Source organism: Hyperolius riggenbachi, chromosome 2 (assembly GCF_040937935.1).
Source record: "Hyperolius riggenbachi isolate aHypRig1 chromosome 2, aHypRig1.pri, whole genome shotgun sequence".
NCBI lineage: Eukaryota > Metazoa > Chordata > Amphibia > Anura > Hyperoliidae > Hyperolius > Hyperolius riggenbachi.
Genome location: NC_090647.1, coordinates 196,656,495 through 196,678,120, shown reverse-complemented (window position 1 = coordinate 196,678,120; position 21,626 = coordinate 196,656,495). Strand labels below are relative to the sequence as shown.

The 21,626-nt window shown below is 46.9% G+C and overlaps 1 long non-coding RNA gene across 1 annotated transcript in view; it reads left to right on the top strand.

The window, feature by feature from the left end:
- The first annotated feature begins 1,125 nt into the window (after nucleotides 1–1,125).
- The window catches only part of LOC137544196 (uncharacterized), a 34,899-nt gene continuing 14,398 nt past the window's right edge, over nucleotides 1,126–21,626 (top strand). Inside the window, exon 1 of the long non-coding RNA XR_011025777.1 lies at nucleotides 1,126–1,186. This is a non-coding gene — a long non-coding RNA (uncharacterized lncRNA). The remainder of the gene's footprint in view (nucleotides 1,187–21,626) is intronic.

Sequence of the window (21,626 nt, the reverse complement as noted above, 5' to 3'; positions counted from 1 at the left end):
ACAGATTTTCTCGTACTGCATCTGTGCAGGACACGCCTGGCTACGGGAATGCGTGTGAGGATACGCGTGGCCAGGGTGCAGTGGATGCCGACTTAGAAGTCGGCTTCCACTACGAGAAGGAAAATAAGCCACGGCGGGGAACGGAGGATCGGTATGTCATGGTGTGGGCACAGGTCAGCTGCAGGGGGGCTGGTAGGAGCCCAAGGTAAGTGTAACTCTTTTTTTTTAGACCTTTCAGTTTCTCTTTAACAAGATCACCAATACTCGTGACCACCTCCAAACAAAAGTGCCTCCCATAACTACAAAAAACTAAGTTGTAAAAAGTTCTTTCTGACCAGGTGTACTACAGCCTATGAAAACCATTCAGACAAAACACTGAGTGGCTGGTTATGTTCCCTACCTGTTAAAGAACTGCACTAACAGCAGTGGAGAGGGGACAGAGAGATCAGATGGACGCTGGAGATGGGGGGTGCTGATTGGCTGCTGGTCTCTGCTCCCTCGTTAGCTGACCAGACTGCACTGCACTTGCTCCTTGGAGCTGAAAGCTAAATGCTTTTGCTTGGTGTGCAGTGTATATTACCAGCAGGGAAACATGTGCTTATCAGCTTGTGTAAACGAAGTCCCTTCTTGAGCTGCAAGTTCCTGATTTCCTCAATTTTGTATAGTCTCATACCTTACAGAGATGCTTCTCTTCCAGCATGCATTCCTTCCATGTGCGTTTGGGATGTACTGTACATAGCTGCTTCAAGGCTGCAACCAAGGAAGGAAGAGGAGGGCGGAGCTCCCACACAGCTCTGACCAATCACAGAACCACAATTGCTCACTGGGGAAAAGGGGGGTGGGCTCTCATCAAAAGAATGTCACTTTGTACTGGACACGTGTCCAAATTACCTTTGACAACCTTGCTGCCGGCCAGTAAGTATTTTTTAACACACTCCAGGCACTACAATGAGAAAGTCCAGGAAAAGGGGCCACATTTGTGGATCTTACAAAAGGGGGGTGCTTGAGCATCCAAAGCACCCCCCTCTGCATGTGCCTGCCTCTCCATGACACTGTCCCACACACAAGTGGCTCTACAGCTGGCTAACTTTTCTCTTCTGTTTTTGACAGTTGTCTTCCTGGGCTAAACAGGTGTTCCAGCTACGTAACTGGACACCAGAATAGGGCAGACAGCTATTTGAATCAGGTGAGATCCAACAATAGGCTGGGCATGTTCTTTATTAATACATATTTACACACTCAGTGTATACCTTGTCCTTTTGCCCTCATCATAATAATTTAAGGTGACCATTTTCACTCTCAAAGCAAACCAAAGGTAAAAATAAACTGATGGGGTGAACAATTAGGATTTTCCTGGAATGCCATATTCATATTATGGTTTGAAAGGTTAAAACTTGTATGAAGTTTCTACTGTCTTAGGTACATGGTGACAGTTTCTATATGCTTATTCAGGTCCCCCAAAAGTATACCAGGCATGGTGATCAGGGCAGGCATGCTTCCTGGTGATCCTGAGATCCTGCACTGCTGATTTATCAGGTATTTTTGGTGGGCAGAGCGGTGCAAACATGGGGCTTGATTCACTAAACCATGATAACTCATTTCATGTCTGTTTTCGTGTGCATTTTTGCCTTTGCATGCGATCGCTAATTCACGTGCAATCGCGAATTTTCGTGCGAAAACAACAGCGTTTTAATGGAAAAATTTGCGATTGCGTGCGATAAAGCACTATCACGTACAAACGCGAAAATGCTCACGAAAACGGCCGTGCTATGAGTTATCACGGCTTAGTGAATCAAGCCCCATGATGTGAATATACTTTCTTGCTGTGATGGCAAACTGCTTGATTTGTTGTTGCTACGATAAACCACACAGATTCATTAACCATGTGCTGGCAATCCCCATGGGGATTCATAACCCACAAACATGCTCAAAAACAATGTAACCCCCCCCCCCCCACACACACACACACAATTGGGGACAAGGAAGACAAATTCAGTACACACTCCTTAAGAGCCTTTCTGATCTATATGACTTTCAACATTGTGGGGTACTTTTCAAGGGTAAAGTCCTCTATTTTCCCTGACAAAATAACCTTCTCTCAAGGTTAAGGAGAAAGGGGTTCTTTTCCTCCCACATGTATTCAAAAAGGGAGGTGGGGAGATAGATTGGGAGTGGGGATTTTTATGCTATCCTCAAATAGCACCATCCCTAATTGGTCCAATGGTATGGAGTCTCATAGGGGAAATTTATATATATCAGCTCCCAGGCTCCTGATCAGCCGAGTAGCAAGTAGGTGAATTACGCTACACCTCGGACCTCAGGATAGTGCTGGAACATGGCGATTTGACCCTTATATACAGCAAAGAAGGACGAAGTTCTGCACAAAATCCTTGGTTAGATAGAGTCCCAACTTTATTAATACAGGTAAAAGCCGTACAGCCAAGGAGCTGACAAATATTTCGGACTCGCTGGTCCTTAATCATAGCACAAGTTCACGTTAAAAAGACACAATCAATATAAGGTCTAAATCCCACCCCCGACACAGGTTGATCAAATCACACCCTCTTTGGTTCACATCCAGGAGTGGAGAGAGCCGGGGCTAAAGGAGGAGGAAGTTAGTTGTATTCCCCTCAAGCATTAAAAACCAATTAACACATATGAGAAAGATACAAGCAACAAATCACACGATAAATGCAAAAATTGATTTGAAAATACATATGTATGAGTTATAGTACAACCAGAAAAGGGTGGAGGAAGGAGGAAAGGAACACAAATAGACCGGCCAGGGGATTTAGACCTTATATTGATTGTGTCTTTTTAACGTGAACTTGGGCTATAATTAAGGACCTGCCAGTCAGAAACATGTCAGCTCCTTGGCTGTACGGCTTTTACCTGTATTAATAAAATTGGGACTCTATCTAATCAAGGATTTTGTGCGGAACTTTGTCCTTCTTTCCTGATCAGCTGAGCTGGAGAATGTGAGAGTGGATGAAAACACAAAAGCTACTGCAGATTTGTTTCTTAAAACATTTTCTCACAGATTGTTTTTTTGTTCTTTTTATATATTCCTCACTTCAATTGTTTCCCCGGTAGCCACCATCCAACCCCATGTGCAGAGCAACACCACAGAGGAGAGTATACTACCTGCCCCAGCTCTGGGTCTGCATTTCTTTTCACTGTAGTCTGCAGCCAGGATCTGTTTAGCCTTTGTGGTTGCCAGAAATAGACTATTTTCTTGTTTCTAAGCTAACATAGTGATACAATGTGTAAGAGGCCCCCAAAAATCAATAAAATTTATTAAAAGCAAATAAAATGAGAAAGGAAAGAGGTGACTTACCTCTAGGCATGACAAGGGGCTTGATTCACAAAGCGGTGCAAACTGTTTAGCACGGGTGTGGTAAACAGTTAGCACGTGAAGTGCCGTTCACGGACTTTTGCGCACGCAAAGTGCCGCGATACGCGCGTTCACGGACTTTTGCGCGCGCAATTTGCCGCGATTCGCGCAAATTGCATGCGCAAAAGTCCGGGATTGCGTGAATCACGCCACTTTGCGCGCACAAAAGTCCGCGAACGGCACTTCACGTGCTAACTGTTTAGCACACCCGTGCTAAACAGTTTGCACTGCTTTGTGAATCAAGCCCAAGGAGTGGTACTGAAAAAAATGTTTATTTATAAACACTGGCAACGTCTTTTGTGGGTCTCTACCTACTTCTTCAGGCCAATAAGTGCCACATGGCATAAATGAGGCGGGAATGAGCGATAGAGGCCCTCGTTTTTGTCTCATCTATGCCACCTGGCATTTATTGGCCTGATGAAGTTAGTGGAGACCAGTGTTTATAAATACACATCACCAGTATTTATAAATAAACATTTTGTTCATTACCACTTCTTGTAGTCACTAGAGGTAAGCCACCCTTTTCCTTTCTCCGTGGAAATGGTGGAAATATCACTATTTTCTTAATAAGGGTGCCATTTTTGTTAAAGCGTGTGTGAGCTCAGGAACTGTTATATATGATTGATGATGTCTGTAAAATACACTATCATGCAATATATATATATCATGCAGTTTACCGGTCTGTGGAAGACGCCATTAACATCTGCCTTGCACATATCACTGAACACCTGGATAAACCAAAGACCTACGCAAGGATCCTCCTCCTGGACTTCAGTTCCGCGTTCAACACCATCTGCCCAAACATTCTGCACGACGACCTGGAACAGCTTGGTGTCGACCCAACCCTTTGCACCTGGATCAAGGACTTCCTTACGAACAGGACACAGCTAGTGAGACTCGGAGGCTGCTCCTCCAGTGTAAGAACCACAAACACAGGCGCCCCGCAAGGATGTGTACTGTCTCCGATGCTCTTCTCCCTGTATACAAACAGCTGCACCTCCTCCACGGATACCGTCAAGGTCATTAAGTTTGCAGATGACACCACCATCGTAGGACTCATGGGTGATAAAGCGGAACTGGAATATCACAGCGAGATCGAACGGATTCTCAGATGGTGCTCAGACAACAAACTTGTACTAAACACTGCAAAAACGGTGGAACTGATAGTGAACTTCAGAAAAAACGCTCCACAACCCAGCCCGGTCATCATTGATGGCACCGAAGTCACCAGGGTACATAGCGCGCGGTTCCTAGGCACCACCATCACGGAGAACTTGAGATGGGACGAAAACACCTCTACTACCCAAAAGAAGGCCCAGCAGAGACTGTTCTTCCTGAGGCAACTAAGGAAGTTTGGCATGCCCAGGGAGCTACTGACCAGTTTTTATACGGCGACCATCGAATCTGTCCTTTGCTCCTCCATCATTGTCTGGTACTCGGGGGCAAATGCGAAGGATAGGCACAAACTCCAGAGAGTCATCAATGTGGCTGAGAAGATCATTGGGTCGCCCCTGCCACCCTTAGACCTTCTCCATACATCCAGAATGAGGTCCAGGGCAAATAGAATCACACTCGATCCCTCCCACCCTGGCAATCACTTCTTCAGTCCTCTTCGCTCGGGACGTCGCTATAGGTCCATCTACACCAAAACCACCAGGCGTAGGAACACTTTCTTCCCTCAAGCGATCACTCTCCTCAACTCAGAATCTCTCTCCAATGCCATCTCCTAATCCCCTTCTGCTCCTCGGGGCACTAGAGGACGAATGCATGCCCATAGGCTGTCACTCATGTTCATCTCTGCATAACTAAGCGACAACCGCTCTATGTGTCTTTTACTATGTCGAAATGTTTTCCTTATAAATTGTACTATGTGTAATGTTACTTGTACTGTTTGCACTTGCCAATATGCCTTGTGTTCACAAATAATTCCGGGTGCGGCGCCTGTCGCACTTGGCGAATAAAGTGATTCTGATTCTGATTCTGATTCTGATTCTGATTCTGATATTTAAAGAAAATACAACATTGTTAGTAGATATTGTTATCTTTTCTTAGTGCTACATTTGACAGTGAAATACAAAAAAGTGTTGGTACTGTTGTAAAACTTGAAATCAAGCACATAAAACATTAATATTAAATAATCCAATAACATGGGCGACGTTTGCATGAATCTGGCCTCATGTGCTAGAATTATTCAGATATGCAGATAATAGTTTGCTGCCCATGACCTAACAGGTGATCTCAGGTAAGTCTGCTCTAAAGCCGCATCTACACGAGTAGATGCGGCGGCGATCCGGAAGCTCGATTAGCCGCCGGATCGCCTCTTCCGCGTCCCCGCACGTGCCCGCCGCGTCCCCGCTCGCCGCGCGTGCGCCGGATTCGATTCCCCGCTCATCCCCGCCGGCGCCGTTTATCTTCCGCTCGATTCCTTGCCATTGTCCCCTCGCGGGGAGCGAGCAGGGAATCGGCGGAAGCAAGATCCGTCCTGTCGGATCTTATCAATCGAGCCGCTGATGCGGCTCGATTGATAAGCCACATCGCGGCCGCATCTACGCGTGTAGATGCGGCTTTAGGCTTTCTATCCAATTAGATATGTGTGCCATCATGGATGCCCATATTGTATGTGTAGGATGTCATTGCAGTCACCGTTAGTGTAGGAACCCTTTAATGAGATTAGCTTTGCCGCTGGGTGAGGTGCTCACCCACATGTCTGCTTTGTGTTTCTGCCCAGCCTCTGAAGCACCTGACATGTTAGTTATCACAGAGGAATTCTACAGGTGGTTTCCCATAATTGTTAGCTTAACTGTCCCCCATGAGATGTGAAGCCTATGGCCCAGCGGGTGACCACCTGCTCTGCGGCTTATTAACCATTTGGATATGCGTCCAATTAAGGAAACACTCATTGTACATGAAGGATGCAATTGTACCCACTGCTGGGGAAGAAACCTTTCAATATTTGCCTTGCACCTGTCTGGAGTGCTCACCCACTGTGTACAGAGCAGGATCATCCACCAGGCAACCTAGGCAGGTGCCTGGGGCCTAGTGGATGTCAAGGGGCCAGCCAGCCACCTTCTCTGACCCCTCTCCATGCCAGTGTGAGAAAACGCGGAAAAGCCGCCGCGTGTGCTGACAGCAAGGCGGCTGGCTCCGCGTCCAGCGCGGCAGTTTGTACGCAGCAGCATGCGTCTGACACTATGATAGATCGCGGAAGAGCCGCCGCATGTACTGGCAGCAAGGCGGCTGTTTCCGCGTCCAACGTGGCGGTTTGCATGCAGCAGTGTGTGTCTGGTGTGGCTGGGTCTGTCTGTCAGTGCACCTGCATGGAGAGCTACGCGCGCGCCCGCCAGAAGTCAGGACCTTTATACCAGCTGGAGATGGATCAGCTGATCAGGACGATCAGCTGATTCCTGCTGGACTCCTGATTGGCTGAGTGGCTCGGGCGGGGCGGCAGAGTCCTGCAACTATATATACAGCTTGCTTGCCAGTTGCTGGTTGTCTGCCATTGCGAACACTTACGTGGAAGCATACAGACCTTAGTCAGATCCTACAGTGTGTTTGAACCAGGAGGACCTGGGAATTCACACTGAGCCAGATTACTTCTATTTATTATTGCATTATTATTCAGACTAGTTCCAGGGTGTAGAGACCAAGGACCTCACACCCAAAGACTAGGGAACTGTATTATCACTTGTGTTATATTCCAGACTAGTTCCAGGGTGCTGAGACTACGGACCTTGCACCCAAGACTAGGGAATTGTATTATCATTTGTGTTATTCTCCAGACCTGCTTGTGACGCCCATCTTCCAGGAGTCACTAGTCACTGGGTTTTCTTGCTATTCAGCCTGAGACTCCGCCCCTTGGAGGTCTCAGGCTGCTGCACTTCCAAAGGGAGGTATTTTTCATACTGCCAAGGACCACCTGCTCCTCGGGTGGTCCTCACTCAAAGTTATTACTGTTGCACCAAACACTCACACTATATAGGTGTCCAGAGGTTAGCAATATATCTGATTATCGGTGATACTGCAGATCATCAATAATCGGGTATATATCTGCATTCTTGGTGATACTGCAGATCGCCAATAATCAGATTCTCTCTGCGTGCTGACACCGATCGTTACAGCCAGCTTACCAAAAGGACCACAAGGGGGCCCAAATCTACTATCTTTCCTAGGGCCCCTTTACCTCTTAATCCATCTCTGACTGTGTATATGTGGAGCCAACAAACTTTATTTGTTTTAAGGTGTTGTTTGCAACCACTGGCTGTATGTGAGTTTGGAGCCAATGCACTTTAAATTGTGTTATGCAGATAATGAGCACCTGTTGAGAAGTCAGGGAAACCTTTGTTGTCTGATCCTGTGAAGGTCTAAATATTTCCAATTTAATGTAAACCCAGATTGGGCGGGTTATTCTTCTAAATACTAGCTGTAAAGCTGTATGAATTACAGTTCTGGTCTTAAGAATCCTTTGCTTATTTTATGTGACATATGCAGTGGAATCTTTAGGACCGAGCATAGTTTCCATGGCAACACAAATACATTCAACTTCTGTAAGACTCCCAGTACACTTGATCAACACATGATGCCACTGTTGTGTAAGCTAACAGTTCCCATTGCATCCCTGTGAGTTCTTTTTTCTGTTTTATGAAAGCTATAGATCTCCAGGTGAGAACAGAGACATGACATGAGCTTTGTATGTAGCACAAAAATCATTCTGTGGATATTTCATATCTTTTTTCAGAAATGTAGGTGGGATATAGCATTTTCTATTGTTCACCTCAATAGATCACAGCTGAAAATTCTGTGGAGTTTATGCAGTTAAAGTATGAGTGTCTTAATAATGACTCACAAATGAAATACACATTCAGATAAGCACCTATTCATTCTTCAGTGGCTGGCAGGTAGTTAAGGCAATACATATTTTAATCAACATTCATAACTATAAATGGGCATTCATTCTCTGAGATTCAGCAATTATAGCTGGCGTATAGAGTCACCATTCACCTGACTGGCTCATACCAATTGTTTGCAGCTTGTAATTGGACCAGTCAAATGCACTTTCTGTCAATCTTGCATGCACAAGATACCACAGCTGCACTGTTACAATCTCGTGTCTACATTGCAATTGACAATTGGTGTACAATCCCGATTGCTATCGTGATTACTCATCATTCTGCTGTGACAGAGAGTACTGGCAAAGAGATGTTACAGAAACTGGAGCAGGATTATTCTGATAGATGGGTAGAGCTTGTTGTGAGCCTGGCAAGGGGGAAATGTGTTTTGTTGACCTACCAGCCAAGAATATTTTTCCAAAAGATTATTCCACTTAAAACATGGAGAAAAAAAACCCCTGCTGAACTAAAGGCAGAGAACACGTAAGCATGCGGCAAAATGCACCCTGCACCTCGTCATTGAAGTCAGGAACCCGCTTGGAAATTGGAAACCCTCAAATCCTTTTGCTGCTCAGTGTGCTCACATCACATGCATTTAGCACCACCTTCCTGGCTACTCAACCTACCTATAGGAACTTTTTTTTGTTTCCTTTATTATAAAAAAACGTGCAAAAAACTTAAATAATTCTTGTAGCTTGGACTGATGTTTTCTAAAAGTTTCCCTAAATACTTCCACACCGCTGCTACACATATCTACGCCCCTGTAGACTTCACTTCAGCTCCAGGGCGTAGATATACGTATTTTTTTATTTACCTCGCCGTTCCCAATCGCTGCACTGCTGCCGTTCATTTTCGTCACTCTTTTTTGATTGTCCATTAAATTTACTGCTTTTAACTGTCAAGTTGTAACTCCTTGGTTATTCATGAGGAATAAGGCAGGACTATATGACTGTTTTCTCATATCTGTGGGAACCTTTAATGAACATGAGAGGGACTACATATTGAAAATGGTATCTCTATTGCTCTATGCCTTTTCTCTGGTTTAAGTAGGCACCCTGCCTGTGAGGCTGACCTAAAATTCAATTTGCTGTACAGAGACGAATAAGAATATGGCAAAGATAAGGCTCCATCCACACTGCCATTAAATAAATCCTGTTTATTGGAACAGAATGGGTAAGAACAGATGCACATGCTAAAACTATGCAAAGCAATAGGATCAATTCACATTAGTCCATTCGGAACAGATCCGTTCAGCCCATCAGTGGAACACAAGTTTGGGTCCTGACTGAATTTTCCATATTAGCCAGAGAAAGCAAATGGCGAAGGAGGCCAACGGAATCAATGCTAGTCTATGAGAATGCACAGTGTACGTCCTCACTAGGATGCTCGCGCACATGTTTCATAAAATGTTCACCTACAGCTGTCTATTCCAGTCCTCCGCCACCGCTGCCACCATCCATTCAAGTCCCTGCACTCTAGAAATGTCATTATACCCAAATCCCCACCAAAAGCATCAGACTTTAATTGGTTTAATGAGTAGTAAAGCAATGAAAATCCTGATTGGTGCTCAGGGAGGATTCCCATTGGTCTTTTGCAAACCAGTGGGAGTGTAATGTTTCTGATGGGGCTTTGGGATTGGTATACCAGCATTTCTAGCATGCAGGGACAAAATGGACAGCAGCAGCAGTGGAGGACCCAATTGGACAACAACAGCATCAGGTACTGAGTGAGTGGCGAACTGAATGGAAAACCACATAAAAAACTGATGCCCAATGTAACAAACAAATCAATTTAAAAGGAAAACAGATCATTTTTTACAGGATCAGTTTTCATCCGGTGCAGTGTGAATCCAGACTCATGAGTACCCTGTTTTCCTCAAAATAAGACCCACCCCAAAATTAAGCCCTAGCATGATGTTTCAGCATTTGTAAGGATGCCTGAAATATAAGCCCTACTCTAAAAATAAGCCCTACTTACAGTTCATAAAAATACAATGTAAATCGTGTCCGGGCAGCTATGGTATACATGTAAATAAATAAAATCCATTGGCAGTGGAATGCAGCAAGACATATAGGCCCATATGTAATTCACTTGCATATATTCACAGGAGTTTTCTCCTAGGAGATCATGTTTCATCTTCTATTGAATTTTTTCTCACTTTGCAATTGAAAAATTGCAAAGTGAGAAATTTTTTCTCACTTTGCAATTGAAAAAGTAACAAAAAGTGCGGTAGGTTAAAAAGTGCTATCAAAATTATTTTAAGTATTTTCTGTTGGTTTAAAAGGCATTTTATCATCAAATCTTTAAATATCACCTATGAGAAAACTCAGAAGAAAAAGTTAATTGCATACGGGCCATAGACCCTTCACCAAGCAAAGCAGACCCCCCCCCCCCCCCCAAAAGAATTGCACTTTGGAGACCCCACAAGACCCAAAACAATAAGGATTGGCAAGTGGTGGGCTCTCAGTAAATGTAGATTGTTGTAAAAATAAAAATAAAATTCATGATGGGATTCATGGTGTGGAGAGTTAGGATGATGTTCCAGAATGTGATGACATGACTCTATTTGAAGATTTTTTTTAATTTATTTTTTTAAGAATAAATGTAGATTGTCGTTCATGGCAAAATAAGACATCCCATTAAAATAAGACCTAACATGTTTTGAATCAAACATTATCATATGACCCTGTCTTAATATTAGGGAAACATGGTAATTATGGAAAACATCCTTTACAAGCAGTTTACATGTACATGGGTTGTTAAGTTTCATTTAGTTGTATTTGAATGATGTTTATATTTGTTATGTTAATTGGAACCCTTGGTTGACTGCCCTAATCTGCTAATTGCAAGCCGTCTTTTTTTTTAAGCCGTCATTTAGAAGGCAAGAAAATTAAGCTTTAACAAACCAAATACTACTTTAAAAGGCTGTGTTAATATACAATCAAGTAAATACATTCATACTATCCACTAATAAAAACAGATTATTAAAGCGGAATATAACCCTGCATTTCAACTTTGCTCTAAAACATTATTTACAGCATATTATATGCAAAAAGCCTTTTTTTTCTACTAGACCAGCATTGGAAGGGTTAAACACAGAGGTTTAAAGTTCCGTGGAGAGATATGCAGAAGTTCAGATTGTTACATTCTATTTAGTTAAATGTATCTATTGATAAATGTTACACACTCTTTGGCTGTCCTCCAGCTCCTTCTCAGTCAGAGAGAGTGAGTCACATTTAACACTTAGATACATTTATGTAAACAAAACGTATCTATGTCAGCTTCGGATGCGTCTGCAGAAATCTCCAGGAACTTTAAAGCTCTGTGTAACCCTTCCAATGCTGGTCTAGTAAAAAAAATGCTGGTTGCATATAATATACTGTAAACAATGTTTTAGAGCAAAGTTGAAATGCAGGGTTATATTCCGCTTTAAGTGGAATTTGTGGTATATATTCAACTATGCCAACCGAAAACCATGCAATGAGCGCTGATATCACTGTGTGCTTCACAGCACTGGAAAAAGTGCTTCATCTGGCATCGTCTCCACTTGTCTCGAAATAGAGTTGGATAGTTAAAAACAAGATAGTTATTGCACATTAAGAGGGGGAAAATTGCATTCTATAATTATACATCTAATTAACACAGAGTCTGGTAGTCTGTCGAAACAACAGATAATCTAAAACGATGACTCCTACATCAAATAGAATACATTAAATACACAAGGCAAGCATGGATAATGATTAATGGAGAAAATGGAATCTGCAGTATATTGTAGATGCATTTTTTTGTCAAATAAAAGCATTATGTTAGTCTAATCTTCATTGGAATAGGAGAATATTTCTGTGTGGAAGGGATTCAGCTGAGATAACAGACCTATAATTACAAAAGACTTTGAGAACACAAAACCACTCAAAGTATAAATTATTCCAGACACTTAATAGAACCTCTTATTTGTGTTATGCACATACATGAGTAGACATTGTTATATGTTTCCAATGTGGGTTATCTTGTCATCCACTGATGCCACACATATTTTTAATTCTACAGCTGTAAGTTTATACCGTATTTTTCGGACTATAAGATGCTCCAGACTATAAGATGCACCCAGGTTTAGAGGTCAAAAACCAGAGGAAAAAATATATATATTTAACCTGGTGGGCCTATGGTCCAGGGGCATCTTGTAGATGTTTTACCCCCATTTATTTTGTCCCAATGCAGTCTCCTGTGTCCCCAGTGTCCTATTTGCCCTCCTGTCTCCCCTCTGGCTGGTGTCCCCTGTGTCCTTCTGTGTCTCACCGACCCCCCTCCATGTCCCCTCGGTCCCCCTGTTCCCCTAGTGTCATCCTGTGTCCCATCTGCGCCCCTGTGCCAGAACACCGGACACAGAAGGGCAGCTTGGTCACAGGATGGCTGGGGCCAGTGAGGCACAGGGGACATGTACCTCACTGGCCCCGAGGGGAAAACAGGACAACACCAGAAACACAGGGCAACAATGGAAGACAGAAGGAGCACTTATGGGGGACACCTTCAGACCATAAGATACACTGACTTTTTACCCCCTCTTTTGGGGGAGAAAAAGTGAGTCTTAGGGCCGGTTCACACTTGCGGTTTTGCAAAAACCGCACCGGATGTCCGGACCGCACCGGAGCCGGATCGGACCTGAACCGTACGGTTCCTGTCCGGATCCGGTCCGGTTGCATACGGTTTCCGTGCGGTATGAACACGGTTGCGGTCCGGATCCGGATTCTTAAAGAGTAACAACCTGTATAAAAACAAAAAAAAATGTTGGGGTCTGGGAGGTCAGCAGAAGGGGGACCTGTGGAATCAGGCCCTCTGCTGTTTAGCACTCACCTCCACCTCCGACATGCTGCCAACATCTCCGGATCCGGATCCAGCTGTGCTGCTCCACTCCAAAATGCTTGCCCATGTGTCCCCAGCCAATATCGCCGCAAAAATCCGCATAGGAAGTGGGGTAGAACATCCGGATTTTTTGCCAGTGTGTTGTGCGCTCTCCGGTTCTCATTGGTTTCCATTGGCCGGATGGTGCAGTCCGGCTCCGCCCCGGATACGGCTGCCGGAGGAGCCGGACCAAAAAATAGCGCATGTTGGAACGGACACCGGAGTCCGGATCCGGTCCGGCTCCGGTCCGGACGAAACGGACACATGTGAACCCTGGCATAGACTTACATTGCTATGCCGTGCGTCCGTTTCGTCCGGCCAGCATGCGGTGCGGCTCCGGCACGGCTATTCCGGATAGCCACCGCTAATGTGAACCGGGCCTTATGGTCCAAAAAATACAGTATTTATGATAGTTGCGCTATTATATATACCTACTTCAAAGCAGTCTTTCACTTTTGAATATGTCTGATATAAAGCCCATTTTCACTATTTTACCCTCTCCCCTTGCCCCCCTCACTAACAGAATTAAAAAGCCCTCCCCCTCCGGAAAATCCATCTATAGTTACAAAATTATTCGGAAGCACCAGTGATGACATCATGCAGGGACCTCCTGTTGATATTTCAGCTTCCTGCTCTACCGTCCAGGAGTGGGTGTGGCATGGACATCCCTTCATTATAACATTAAAAATAGGCTTTGGCGATTACCGCGGGGTTGCACGGTAATCTCACTTCTGGCTGCAAGCCAAGGTATAAGTAAGGCTCTTTAGCCGTCACTTCCTGTGGCTGAAAAACAAATTGCGTGGAAGTGTATTGACAAAATACACATCAGCACATGTGCAACGCAAACGTAAAACAGTTAAAAATATCTGTGGTGCCATCAACTTACATGACTACCAGTCGCCACGGGTGTTCGCCGATAACACGCTGTTGTCGTTGGGTCAAATCGGGTACTTCTGGCGCATTGCATCTCACTGCGTTAAGTATGAAATGCCCCATAGGTTTTCATTGCTTTAGCGTTACCCTGCAGTAAAAAAGGGTAACGCAATGAAATGTCCCAGTTAGAGTTGGGCCGAACCTCCGATTTTAGGTTCGCGAACCTGGTTCGCGAACTTCCGCGGAAGGTTCGGTTCGCGTTAAAGTTCGCGAACCGCAATAGACTTCAATGGGGATGCGAACTTTGAAAAAAAATAAATAATTATGCTGGCCACAAAAGTGATGGAAAAGATGTTTCAAGGGGTCTAACACCTGGAGGGGGGCATGGCGGAGTGGGATACATGCCAAAAGTCCCGGGGAAAAATCTGGATTTGACGCAAAGCAGCGTTTTAAGGGCAGAAATCACATTGAATGCTAAATGACAGGCCTAAAGTGCTTTCAAACATCTTGCATGTGTATACATCAATCAGGTAGTGTAATTAAGGTACTGCTTCACACTGACACATCAAACTCACCGTGTAACGCACCGCAAACAGCTGTTTGTGTAGTGACGGCCGTGCTGGACTGGTGCGCACCATGGCGAGAGTGCAGGTTTTGGTGGCTTTACAGCCCATATGGTCGCCTGGCTGATGTAGCTGAATGACAGAACAGTGACTGTCCAGCTGATCAAATTTGGTCTGACCACAATGAGGCAACGACCTTATTATCGTGGGTGTGCCCCCCGAGACACTCATCTAGGCGCCGGTCATTGCTTCATTGTGATACGCAAGCCCCTTCACCACGGCAAGGTAATGATCACGAAGGGAATGGGCGCATGTACATGCCTTTTCTTTTGTTGTTGCAGCTGCCCGCAGTGCAGCCAGAAAAATTAGGCAGTCATGTTCACGCACCAGAAAAATTATTACAGCGGCCGCTGGTTGGATGGCAAATTGGGACAGCTCTGGCCACAGGTCAAGCCTGCGCACCCAGTAGTTCAAGGGTTCCTCATCGCTGTTCACAGCAGTGTCTACATCCACACTTAAGGCCAGGTAGTCGGCTACCTGCCGTTCCAGGCGTTGGTGGAGGGTGGATCCGGAAGGGCTACGGCGAGGCGTTGGACTAAAGAACGTCCGCATGTCCGACATCACCATGAGATCGCTGGAGCGTCCTGTCTTTGACTGCGTGGACACGGGAGGAGGATTAGTGGCAGTGGTACCTTGCTGGCGTTGTGCCGTCACATCACCCTTAAAGGCATTGTAAAGCATAGTTGACAGCTGGTTCTGCATGTGCTGCATCCTTTCCACCTTCCGGTGAGTTGGTAACAGGTCCGCCACTTTGTGCCTGTACCGAGGGTCTAGTAGTGTGGCCACCCAGTACAGCTCATTCCCCTTGAGGTTTTTTATACGGGGGTCCCTCAACAGGCAGGACAGCATAAAAGACGACATCTGCACAAAGTCGGATCCAGTACCCTCCATCTCCTCTTGCTCTTCCTCAGTGACGTCAGGTAAGTCAACCTCCTCCCCCCAGCCGCGAACAATACCACGGGAAGGTTGAGCAGCACAAGCCCCTTGCGATGCCTGCTGACATTGTTCTCCTGCCGCTGTCCCCTCCTCCTCCTCCTCCTCCCCCGAAGAAACACCTTGCTCATCATCCTCTGAGTCTGACTCGTCTTCTGCACACGACTTCTCTTCTTCCTCCTCCTCCCCCCTCTGTGCTGCCGCAGGTGTTGAGGAAACAGCTGGGTCTGATGAAAGTTGGTCCCATGCCTGTTCCTGCCGTAACGGTTCCTGGTCACGCTCATTCACAGCTTCATCCGCCACTCTACGCACAGCACGCTCCAAGAAGTAAGCGTAGGGAATTAAGTCGCTGATGGTGCCCTCACTGCGGCTCACCAGGTTGGTCACCTCCTCAAACGGCCGCATGAGCCTGCATGCATTTTCCATCAGTGTCCAGTTGTCGGGCCAGAACATCCCCATCTTCCCAGACTGTTTCATTCTACTGTAGTTGTAGAGGTAGTGGGTCACGGCTTTCTTCTGTTCTAGCAGGCGGGAGAACATGAGCAGGGTCGAGTTCCAGCGAGTCGGGCTATCGCAAATGAGGCGTCTCACCGGCATGTTGTTTTTGCGCTGAATTTCCGCAAAGCGTGCCATGGCTGTGTAAGACCGCCTCAAATGCCCACAGAACTTCCTGGCCTGCTTCAGGACATTCGCTAAGCCAGGGTACTTTGCCACAAATCTTTGAACCACTAGATTCATGACATGTGCCATGCAGGGTATGTGTGTCAGCTTCCCCATATGCAAAGCGGCAAGCAGATTACTGCCGTTGTCGCACACCACGTTGCCTATCTCCAGGTGGTGCGGGGTCAGCCACTCATCCACCTGTTTCTTAAGAGCAGCCAGGAGAGCTGCTCCAGTGTGACTCTCCGCTTTGAGACATGTCTAAGATGGCGTGACACCGTCTTACCTGGCATGCAGCATAGGCCCTGCGGAGCTGGGGCTGTGTAGCTGGAGAGGAGAACTGCCACTCAGCCAAGGAGGAGGAGGACATCGAAGAGCATGTAGCAGGAGGAGAGGAGGTGGCAGGAGGCCTGCCTGCAAGCCGTGGAGGTGTCACAATTTGGTCCGCTGCGCCCTGCTTGCCATCGTTCACCACCAGGTTCACCCAATGGGCTGTGTAGGTAATGTAGCGGCCCTGCCCGTGCTTGGCAGACCAGGCATCCGTGGTCAGGTGTACCCTTGACCCAACGCTCTTCGCAAGAGATGACACCACTTGCCTCTCAACTTCACGGTGCAGTTGGGGTATGGCCTTTCTCGAAAAATAAGTGCGGCCTGGCATCTTCCACTGCGGTGTTCCGATGGCCACAAATTTACGGAAGGCCTCAAAGTCCACCAGCCGGTATGGTAACAGCTGCCGAGCTAACAGTTCCGCCACGCCAGCTGTCAGACGCCGGGCAAGGGGGTGACTGGCCGAAATTGGCTTCTTCCGCTCAAACATTTCCTTCACGGACACCTGACTGCTGCTGTGGGCAGAGGAGCAGGAACCGCTCAAGGGCAGAGGCGGAGTGGAGGAGGGTGCCTGTGAAGGTGGAAGGGAGAAAGCGGCAGAAGCAGATAATGCACCTGATGGAGGAGGAAGAGGAGAAGGAGGGTGGCTTTGCTTTTGTGTGCTGCTGCTGCTTTTGCTCAGGTGGCCATCCCATTGCTGTTTGTGCCTTTTCTCCAGGTGCCTTCGTAAGGCACTTGTCCCTACGTAAGTGTTGGCCTTTCCACGGCTCAATTTTTGTTGGCAGAGCGAACAGATGGCTTTGGTCCGATCTGAGGCACACACATTAAAAAATTTCCACACCGCTGAGCCACCCTGGGATGTGGGCACTATGGGGACCTCAGCAGCTGATGCTGAAGGGCAAGTTGGCTGGCTGTACATAGGTGGCGATACATGGTGCCGGACTCTGCCACCAGCTGTTTCTGACGAAGAGCTGCCCCAGCTTCTTTCAGCAACTTCTCTCCTCCTACTACTCTCTGACTCCCCCTCTGAACTGTCCCCCTCTTCATCTCCTCTATTGGGAACATACAGAGGATCACTATTACCGTCATCATCGTAGTCATCCTGCCCAGCTTCGCTTGCCTTAGACAAATCCAAACTTGCACCATCAGTAGGTCCTTCATCCTCCTGACACGTTACATCCATAGTGTTGCCGCGTAACTCAGACATATGAGCTGGTGAAAATTCATCTGGCTGTAACAACAATGGCTGTGCATCAGTGATTTCACCACTAAATAATTCTTGCGAAGTGTCAAATGCAGCGGAAGTGGTGCTAGTAGTAGCGCTGGTGGCTGAGCAAGATGAGGTGTTCTGTGTCGCTAAATACTCAACCACGTCCTGACAATCTTGGGAGGTGATGGGACGTGCCTTCTTCCGAGCACTGTACTGTGGGCCAGGTCCACACGAAATTACATTTACACGACCTCGCGCAGACCTGCCGGGTGGCCTTCCTCTGGCTCTGGCACTACCTCTTCCTCTACCTGTTTTGTCCATAGCGGGTATGCACGGAGTGGTATATCACACTGCGTGCACTCACGTAGGTAGGTGGGTTCACTTAACTGCACAGGTATGCGCACTGATGCGGTGGGTTCACTGAACAGAACAGGTATACAGTGGCGGGTTCACAGAACAGGTATGCAGTGGCAGGTTCACTGAACACAACAGGTATGCAGTGGCGGGTTCACTAAACAGAACAGGTATACAGTGGCGGGTCCACTGAACAGAACAGGTATGCAGTGGCGGGTTCACTAAACAGAACAGGTATACAGTGGCGGGCTCACTAAACAGAACAGGTATACAGTGGCGGGTTCACAGAACAGGTATGCAGTGGCAGGTTCACTGAACACAACAGGTATGCAGTGGCGGGTTCACTGAACACAACAGGTATGCAGTGGCGGGTTCACTGAACAGGTATACAGTGGCGGGTCCACTGAACAGAACAGGTATGCAGTGGCGGGTTCACTAAACAGAACAGGTATACAGTGGCGGGTTCACTGAACAGGTATACAGTGGCGGGTCCACTGAACAGAACAGGTATGCAGTGGCGGGTTCACTGAACAGGTATACAGTGGCGGGTCCACTGAACAGAACAGGTATGCAGTGGCGGGTTCACTAAACAGAACAGGTATACAGTGGCGGGTTCACTAAACAGAACAGGTATACAGTGGCGGGTTCACAGAACAGGTATGCAGTGGCAGGTTCACTGAACACAACAGGTATGCAGTGGCGGGTTCACTGAACAGGTATACAGTGGCGGGTCCACTGAACAGAACAGGTATGCAGTGGCGGGTTCACTAAACAGAACAGGTATACAGTGGCGGGTTCACAGAACAGGTATGCAGTGGCAGATTCACTGAACACAACAGGTATGCAGTGGCGGGTTCACTGAACAGGTATACAGTGGCGGGTCCACTGAACAGAACAGGTATGCAGTGGCGGGTTCACTGAACAGGTATACAGTGGCGGGTCCACTGAACAGAACAGGTATGCAGTGGCGGGTTCACTGAACAGGTATACAGTGGCGGGTCCACTGAACAGAACAGGTATGCAGTGGCGGGTTCACTGAACAGGTATACAGTGGCGGGTCCACTGAACAGAACAGGTATGCAGTGGCGGGTTCACTGAACAGGTATGCAGTGGTGGGTTCACAGAACAGGTATGCAGTGGTGGGTTCACAGCACAGGTATGCAGTGGTGTGTTCAATGAACAGGTATACAGTGGCGGGTCCACTGAACAGAACAGGTATGCAGTGGCAGGTTCACTGAACAGGTATGCAGTGGTGGGTTCACAGCACAGGTATGCAGTGGTGGGTTCACAGAACAGGTATGCAGTGGTGGGTTCACAGCACAGGTATGCAGTGGTGGGTTCAATGAACAGGTATACAGTGGCGGGTCCACTGAACAGAACAGGTATGCAGTGGCAGGTTCACTGAACAGGTATGCAGTGGTGGGTTCACAGAACAGGTATGCAGTGGTGGGTTCACAGCACAGGTATGCAGTGGTGGGTTCAATGAACAGGTATACAGTGGCGGGTCCACTGAACAGAACAGGTATGCAGTGGCAGGTTCACTGAACAGGTATGCAGTGGTGGGTTCACAGCACAGGTATGCAGTGGTGGGTTCACAGAACAGGTATGCAGTGGTGGGTTCACAGCACAGGTATGCAGTGGTGGGTTCAATGAACAGGTATACAGTGGCGGGTCCACTGAACAGAACAGGTATGCAGTGGCAGGTTCACTGAACAGGTATGCAGTGGTGGGTTCACAGAACAGGTATGCAGTGGTGGGTTCACAGCACAGGTATGCAGTGGTGGGTTCAATGAACAGGTATACAGTGGCGGGTCCACTGAACAGAACAGGTATGCAGTGGCAGGTTCACTGAACAGGTATGCAGTGGTGGGTTCACAGCACAGGTATGCAGTGGTGGGTTCACAGAACAGGTATGCAGTGGTGGGTTCACAGCACAGGTATACAGTGGTGGGTTCAATGAACAGGTATACAGTGGCGGGTCCACTGAACAGAACAGGTATGCAGTGGCAGGTTCACTGAACAGGTATGCAGTGGTGGGTTCACAGCACAGGTATGCAGTGGTGGGTTCACTGAACAGGTATGCAGTGGTGGGTTCACAGCACAGGTATGCAGTGGTGGGTTCACAGCACAGGTATGCAGTGGTGGGTTCACAGCACAGGTATGCAGTGGTGGGTTCACAGCACAGGTATGCAGTGGTGGGTTCACAGCACAGGTATGCAGTGGTGGGTTCACAGCACAGGTATGCAGTGGTGGGTTCACAGAACAGGTATGCAGCCAGACAGGAACAAGTTAAGCCTAACTAATCTTTCCCTGAGAGACAGTCTGCAGCAGCTCGCCCTACTCTCACTAACGCAGGCAGCACACGAGTGACCGTAATGGCCGCCGCTGCCTGCCTTATATAAGGGGGGGTGGGGCTCCAGGGGCTAGTGTAGCCTAATTGGCTACACTGGGCCTGCTGACTGTGATGTAGAGGGTCAAAGTTGACCCTCCATGTGCATTATGGGGCGAACCGAACTTCCGCAAAGGTTCGCCTGCGGGACGCGAACGCGAACCACCGAAGTTCGCGTGGAACCGTTCGCAGGCGAACCGTTCGGCCCAACTCTAGTCCCAGTGTGAAAGGGGCCTGAATTGCTTCCTGTCACTTAGGTATATATGGGAGGGAGTGGCATTTTAATAGATTAAAGCCAGTGCTACTTTGGGGAGGAGCATCATCACACTTGAATCTCATGCAGGCTTGTATTCCCTAGAGAATTCTGGGCCCACAAGTGTGGGGTTGTACCTGCTAAGCAATCGCAACCCACATGGTCAATAACATAAGTGGATACTCTGCAAAGGAGGCAGCAATGTCTCCTCACTTTTTGCAAAGCACCCTTGTCCTGATGTGGGCCAGGAACAGGTGGAGTAATAATATGAAGGGGCTTTGTTAGATTTAATTAAAAGACCCCTCATATATCCACCCACTCCCAGAGAATCATAAAACTATTTATTTTTACGATAAAATCCTTAAAGGTACAAAATACCTACAACATATTTCTTATCAAGAAAATCAATACTGTAATATAAAAGCAATTTTTAAAATGTGCTGTTATTAATGGGGGCATTTATATTCCACTGTAAGTCCCCCACATACTGTAATCCCCATCCCCCACCATATCCCCCAAATGTTTCTCTGCAGTAATTCAAAGGAATTTTTTTTTTGCTATGAACTGATAGGCTCCAATTTTCACTGAAGTCTTCACCCTATGTGGCACATCTCCACTCAGCTTCAGACTTTATGTGTTGGCCAAACAGTTGGTTACATCTCAGCCTTAAAGTACGCCTGAAGTGAAAGGTTACCTTGCTGTCATGCTGATCCCTTTGGCTGCAGTAGTATCTGAATCACACACATGAAACAAACATGCAGCTAATCCAGTCAGATTTCAGTCAGAAACATTTGATCAGCCACCGGGAGAGGGACCTACTAACCT